The sequence below is a fragment of the Panthera leo genome, chromosome B3 (assembly GCF_018350215.1).
Source record: "Panthera leo isolate Ple1 chromosome B3, P.leo_Ple1_pat1.1, whole genome shotgun sequence".
Classification (NCBI taxonomy): Eukaryota; Metazoa; Chordata; class Mammalia; order Carnivora; family Felidae; genus Panthera; species Panthera leo.
The window spans coordinates 35,561,571-35,568,898 of NC_056684.1; the positions used below are offsets into that span (position 1 = coordinate 35,561,571).

At 51.7% G+C, this 7,328-nt stretch overlaps 1 long non-coding RNA gene across 1 annotated transcript; it reads right to left on the reverse strand.

Annotated features, from left to right (window-relative positions):
• Nucleotides 1-6,563: 6,563 nt before the first annotated feature.
• On the reverse strand, nucleotides 6,564-7,276 carry LOC122221168. The gene is made up of 2 exons (XR_006203112.1): nucleotides 7,219-7,276; nucleotides 6,564-6,628 (listed from the first exon to the last, which is right to left on the reverse strand). It is a non-coding gene; the product is annotated as an uncharacterized LOC122221168 (long non-coding RNA).
• Nucleotides 7,277-7,328: the final 52 nt, after the last annotated feature.

A 7,328-nucleotide genomic window follows, 5' to 3' on the forward strand; every position in this document is an offset into this window, starting at 1 on the left:
GGCTGTGTCCAGGGAATCTTGAGCCTGTAATTTCACCGTAGTAATCTCTTGCTTTTTTGGACATTGCTGAGACTTTGATAAATCCTTCCCTAGCCACATCTTGTCTAATCTGGCTTGAGCCTCATAACCACTTCTGAGAAAAGCAAAGAATCCAGGTGCATCCACTCTCTTTTTCCCCTCTTAGTCTCTCAGTGTGCGAGCAAGGGTTGAAGCCAAAAGAGCAGCTGGCCGGGGGTCCTGAATTCTGGATGCCTTGTGTCCTATGACTTTTTAACTCGGTGGGCATTCAACATCCAGGCACATGCGGTGCATTTCCTCACCCCGATGTCAAAATGAGAGATCAGGACTCCGGTCTTTAAATTCCTTTAAGCTCTGAATTCTTAGGAGTCTCAGAAAACTGAGGAGACTCAGGTCCTTTGTTCATTATATGGAGTGCTGTTTGGGGGTCTCCTAGATCGCTGCCTGTTTTCCTGGCACTTGTGCTGGTAGGGCCCCTTATTCCTGCTTTTCACACATTCGGGACAGTCGGGGTCCTTGGGGCTGGATGGAGGCAATTCCAGGTGATTCACAGGCTCATGTGACCCAGGGGAAGGGCAGGAGCATCCGGGCCTTGGATATTCCCAGGGCTCTCTCCCCATCTCTGCTCTGCTCTCCTCTGCACACCAGCTTCAGGCCCACAGGCCAGCTCTCTCCAGGAGGCTGGGGTCACATCTTCTCATCTTTACCCCCAGGGAAGAAGGGGGTCTTCCTTTATTTCACTTTGAAAATCATCTCAGGGGAGGCCTCTGTTGGCTTGGTCTGGGTTGGATGTCTACTCCTGTAGCCAGGCAGGAGGGAATGCTGTGATGGGAAACTTCTTCCAGAGCCGCACGGTTGGAGTTGGGGGAGAGATGGGTCGCAAAAGTTGAGGGGGGGGGGTCATTATCAGAAGAAGAGAGTGATAGAGAGCAGTTGAACAGATAGCTCTCACTGCCGGGTTTTCTTCCTCACTTTGGGGGTGAGAAATGGACACAGAGAACTCGACCACACTGTTTGAGGTTTGATGACCAAGAAGCCGGGGCCAGGGTTTGAACTTGGGTGTCTGACTCTGAAGCCCACGATCTTTAAGCCGTGGCTTCCTACCTACATTCCATTCTCATGTGGTGGCAGGGGGACTGACCACATGACTGTGGCAAGCATGGGGGAGACGTCCGTGTCTCCGGGTGTTCTTTGTAAGACCGCACTGTGGTCATGGGAGTTCTGGGCTGGGAATCAGGAGACCTGCACAATAGTCTTACTTTTCCCCTGCCTTGCTGTGTGACCTTGAGAAAGTCACTTTCCTTCTCTGGGCTTCAGCCTCTTCTCTGCCAAATGAGATGATCATCCCCGAGTCCCTCCCACAGGCCCTGAGGGAAACTAATGAGATAATTCTGTGAACGAGCTTTCAAAAGCTGAAAAGCCCACACAGATGTGAGGATTATTCTTGTGATCCAGGGCCCCACAGGATTAGCTTAAATTTATGGTGACAGGAGGGCTGGGGGCTAACAGAAACGTCCAGATGTCTAGCAGCCTTGCTCAAATAACGTAATACAACCTGCTTGGCAGGGTGGCCCCCTGATTTATTTATTTATGGTGGGCAACTCATGCTGGGCTTCCTGGCTCTTCGTGAACTCTGTCTCACCTCTCTCCCTGCTGCCCTGGGTCAGGGGTCCCGGGGCTCCTTTTACGACAGTGCTTGAGGCTGGCCACATGGTTCTGGTTTCCTCTTCCCGCTTTCTCCCTTAGGCCAAGAAATGAGGACACTGAACCACTTCTTGGGACGGCTGCGTCTTGCATGTTTATCGATCGTTTCCTGGGGGAGGAAGCACAGTCTGCTGGAACCAGGAAGGATCAGAAGCTGCCATCGAATCCTGTGGGAGGCCAGTGAGGGGAATCACACGAAAAGAGGACTCTTGGCAGAAACTCTTGGAAATCCCTGCATAAGGTGAAGCTGAACAATTTTGTCTTTGTGCTGTAGGACTTCTCAGGGCCTTTAATACACGAATGAGTTTCGCTCATCATCAAGAAGGAGATAGAGCTGCCCCATTTCCCAATATATATACATATTTCCACAGCACGGCCCCACTCACATCCACCCAGAAAACCCTCTCTGCCTCCGTGACTGTCCAGGTGGTTCTCCAATTTGGAGGTGCCAGTGGGTCCCTTGGGAAGCAGAAATGTGCACTTTCTTGGTAAACTACCCAAGGCGTGAGAGAGTGCGAGTGTGATCCAGAATGCTGGCTGTGCAGAGAAGCTTTAGTCTTTTCATCTTCGCGAAGGATCCGACGACAGGGAGTGAAGGAAGAAGGCCTGTGCTGCTCACGGGCCAAGGTTGCTTGCCTATTCATTCGACAGCTACTTGGTGAGAGCCTGGCAGGTCCTGCAAGAAACATGGCCCCATGCAGCACAGTCAAGTTCAAGAGCAACCCAGGAGCTGTCCGGGGGGTGTGTTCTCAGGCTTATATGAGTGCAGGTGGGTGGGGGCGGGGGTGGTGGGGAGGAGGGTGCTGTGGTTTGCAACAGGGAGGGTGATGACGGTCACGACCACCATTATCACGATCACGACCACCATTATCACGATCACGACCACCATTATCGAGGGCCCGCTGGGCCCAGGTACTGTTCTGGCAGCTTCACACGTATTTGTTCATCTACTTCTCACTTCAGCTCTGTGATGAAGGTGCTTGGGATCACCCCTGCAATGTTGCGGGGGAAGAAAACAAAGCAAAGAAAGGTTAAGGAGCTTGCTCGAGGCCGTAGGGCTCAAAAGTGGTAGAGTCAGAATGCGTCTCTCCCCGCCAGACTGACCGCAGAACCTGCGCACGTTGAAACCACAATGCTCTGGAGTATTAGAGAGTTTCAGGACTTGCTGCTCTGATTGGCTCTGAGATCCACGGAGATGCTTGTGAAATCAGAATAGTTGAGCTAGAATAAGCCTCATCAGTCATTTGGTCTATTCCTTCCATTTGTAACTGATGAAGGGCAGGCCCGGGTAGGACAGCAGACTGGCCAAGGTCGACAACTTTTGGCCACACTAGAGGAATGGGATTGAACTTCCCGGCGGCAGTGGGGACAGTGGGAGGCTCCTGGCCCTGGAATCCAACTCCAGCCGTGTTGCGTCCCTCCCCACGACACCATGGAGCCCAACGTGACTCCCTTCACCCGCCCCGGTTGGCAGCCTAGACGGGACTTTGGTGAGTTCTACACCAACAGCCACAGTCCCCCAGCCTCCCATGACCCTCACAGCCACATCTCCCCCGAGCCAGGCCCATCTGTGGATCCAACTTTAAGAAGAAAACGAAAAAAAAAAAAAAACCCGTGACAACCAAAGCTGAAATACTTTAATAACTCCCTCAAAACATCACAAATTATTAAGATTCCCTACGTCAATACCCTTCATCTACTAAAGGTCTTTCTAACACGCGGGAGTTTAGGCCTGTCCCCTGCTGCTTCCCTTCCCCCACTCTGGGGTGGACACGGGCTGCTTTTGGCATAGCTCGTATTAAGCTCCGCAGGTTGATGGATCTCTAAGCTTGCTGAACACGTGTTGAGACAAAATGAAAGCAATTTTATTTAGGAAACCAAGGGCCAGCTCAGCTTGAAATTAGCTCTTCGGGTAATCTCACTGCTTGGCCTGACCAAGGAGGCCACGCAAGCTTCACTGAGCAGCTCTGGAAGGCCCCAGACTCATTGGGTCGAAGGTAGGAGAGGGGGCTAGAGCCCTCAGCTGGGGGTCCCAGTCCCAAATCCTCTTGATCCTCCCCTTGTAGCATAGAAAGCTCCAATCCAGGCTGCTTACGGATCAAAGCTAATCTGGATGTAATTCCCCACCCAGCTCACCGCACCCTGAGCAACACATAAATACAGATTAAAGGGTTATATAAATGCAATTTTCTAATTAATCAGTGCAAATCCAGCTCCTGCAAGGGACATCGATTTCAGTGTTTACGGGAGGGGTTTTCTTCTTTGAGCTCCGTTTACAAAATGCCCGTCCCATTCCTGTGGTTTCGAACGCTAATGGCCATGGGGTGGTTGAGAGGCCAGGAATGTGCCCATAGCAGCCCCAAATCCTCAGGTCCTCGACAGGAGACTTTGGACGAAGGGCAAGGCACCACTTTGTGTGAGATGGAAAGAGCCTGGGCATGGGGCCAGTTGGTTCAAGTTCGATGTTGACTTGACAGGCTCTGTGGCCTAGAACATGTTACCTAACCTCTCCGAGCCCCGATTTCCTCCTTCTTAAAAAGATGAGATCTGCCTCGAGGGGTTTCTGTGAATATTAAGTGCTGTGTTTGAAAGTCGGGTGAAATCGCTGTCTGCTATTGTTTACCATTGAGGGCAAAGGTTGTAGAGGGTGAAGTGCAGACTGAGACAGCCCCAGATCCCAGGCCTGAGCCTCTATCCTGTTCTGGCAGGATGCTGGGGTTTAGGATTTGGCCTGCGTAGGGAACAGAGTTGATGAATCCGGGAAAGGTGTGGTGTTCTTGGAGTTTCTACCCTCCTTTCCTTGCTGTCCCACCAAACGGCCCCAAAGGTCTGAACGAGACAACTCACGGGTTGGACCATTCACCTATAGGGTCCGCAAGAAAGCCCATTTAAAAAAAAAAATTTTTTTTTTAGTGTTTATTCATTTTTGAGAGAGAGAGAGAGAGAGAGAGCGTGAGTGGGGAGGGGCAGAGAGAGAGAGAGGGAGAGACACAGGATCTGAAGCAGGCTCTGAGCTGTCCGCACAGAACCCGATGCCCGGCTTGAACCCACAGACTGTGAGATCATGAACTGAGCCGAAGTTGGCCGCTTCACCCACTGAGCCACCCGGGCACCCCAAGAAAGCCCATTTTACACCATCATCGATAGTGGTGATAATTATGGTGATGGTGATGGGCCGGGTGGGCTGTGTCCTTTGCCTCACTGTACCCTCGATGACAGACCTCCACGCGGCTATGGACTTGTTCCCGTTTTTTTGGAGGAGGAAACTAAGCCTTTCAAGAGGCTGAATCATTTGCCGTAAAGTGCAAAGCCCTCCTTAGATTGACTGACAGCCTTTTTTGCTCCCGCTCAGCTGCTCGAGCACACCCCAGGTGTGTGTGGGCGTGTGCGTGTGTGTGTGTCTGTGTGTGCGTGTGCGTGTGTCTGTGTGTCTACTCAAATTCCCATGCGCGGCCCGCCGGCGCTCAGGTGGCCACACCGCCACTGGCCACCGCCGCCACGCCCACACGCCTGCCTGCTGGCGGAGGGAACTTCTGTCACAGGAAGAAGACCCCCCAGGGAAGAGGGGAAAGGATGTGTCCGAGACTATCTTCTAAGCTGAATGATGTTGTTATTTCACACCAGTAACTTGCTAGCAGGGAGGTTCACCAGTGTCGTGGGCTGGAGCGTCCTGAAGCACAGGCTTCCAACGGTGACTCGGCCAAGTTCAGCATGTGGTGGAGACGCGGGGGACGCTGCAGGAATCAGACAGCCGCTTTTCTCCGAAGCCTTCTGCGATTCCTCTGAGGCTCAGGTTGTGACCTCTGACCTCACCTCTAACCGCTGACCTCAGCTATGGCTTTGGGCAACCCCTGGGCACCTCTGGTCCTCAGTGTCCTTCTCTGAAACCGGCAAAGCCAGACCAAGCAAGCTCAACCTAACCTAACCAAAGGGTTGTCATGAAAGTCAAAGGAGTAGATGACAGGTGAGCTGGCTTTCAGACAGAACGTGGGACGAGCACGGGTGGGGTCGACAAGGAGACCAGAGACAATGAGCTCTTTCGAAAACTGAGGCCAGGCAAACTCAAGGTCTCGGTCATGTCCGCCGGCCTCCGTCCCACCAGAGACGCCAGGGCAGGGGGTGCCCAAGCAGCCCGGGGAACCACCGGGTGCCGTCACTTTAAAAGCAGAGTGAAGTGTTCATTAGCCGGGCTATTTTTTCAGGTGTGTTCTAATTGTACTAATTAACTCAAAGGTAGATTTTAGCACTCCAGCCTCCATCGCTGCCTTCAAATGCCAAAACAAATCTTGCCATAATTACCAGCAATCCTTTTCATTACCGGCTGCCTAATTATCCTATTAATAGCACATCCTAAGAGACAGTATTTGCTTGACAGGCAAATATTTGTTTTTAAATGAGCAAACACAAAGACAAACTGCTCTGTTTGCAGAAGCGTTCCAACATGCAAAATGGTTTATATTCATGGAAAAAATAATAATCCAAGGAAAACCAAATGCTTAATCCATGTGAAGCATTTGGACAGTAAAAATAGTCTTTTTCTCCTGATCTGGCTCTGGTCCTTCTTTGCTGAAGGGGTTGGGTGCTAGAGGGTTCTTTAAGATAGTGTTGCGATACGAAGTTGGAGGTCTTACCGGGTTGGAGCCGGATTCCGTTGAAGAGGGAAAGACGGAAACACCAAGCGAGCGGAATAAAGCGATGTCACCGCTAGAAACAAAACTATGCATTCTTCGGGTCCGGGGTCCCCAGATCTATGACTGATCATGTGAGCCATCTGGGGAGGGACTGGTCAACGTGCAGCTTCCCAGGCCTACTGATTTCTTTGTTGGTTTTGTTTTGTTTTGCGAAGGCCCCTAGGAGATTTTCTTGTGCGTCCAGGTTCGGGGCTCTCGCTGATCCACTCCAACCCCTCAATTTAACAAGAGAAGAAATAAGTGACTGAGGATGTACATTGTGTACAGAGCCTAGATCAGCACCAGGTCAGCCGGGAGGGCTAAAGTACCCTTAAGTCAACCTCCATACTTAATTAATTTTCCTTTATTAAGAAAAACAGCAATCACCATACTAATTGTGATGAATTTGAGCCAGCCATGTAGAAGTGTCTCGTTAGAACAAAAATATAAGCGCCCGCATCTTGGGCCCACCCGATCCCTCCCCACCCCGGCACGGGAACAGGCACGCTTGCTTTTTCCTTCTTCACGACAAGAAGGGAAGACCACACTCTACGTTCGCTTAACCAGATGAACTTGCTGACGGGTGACGGCCTTGTAAAGGACAGTGGCAATTTCCCATGGTTCGACTTAAGTCGACATTTGTGGCTGTGTTCTCTTAAACGTCTGCAGAGTACTGTCCATGAAGGAGGGTCCCTAGTGTCACAAGTCTTTGCAGAGGGACCGTCCGGTGACTTCTGCTTTCACGTGTGTGGACGTTGGAGGCACCGCTGCTTTGCTGCGGGACCACCCCCCCCCCCAACCCGCCTCCATGGCACCCCTGGCTTACCCTTCCTCCCAGGCTGACCCAGGTCTCAGCTGCTCCGTGAGGCCCCCTCCCGCACCCCTGCTCTGCCTCCTACCTTCTGTGATGTCACTCTCTTCACCTGGAATGCCTGC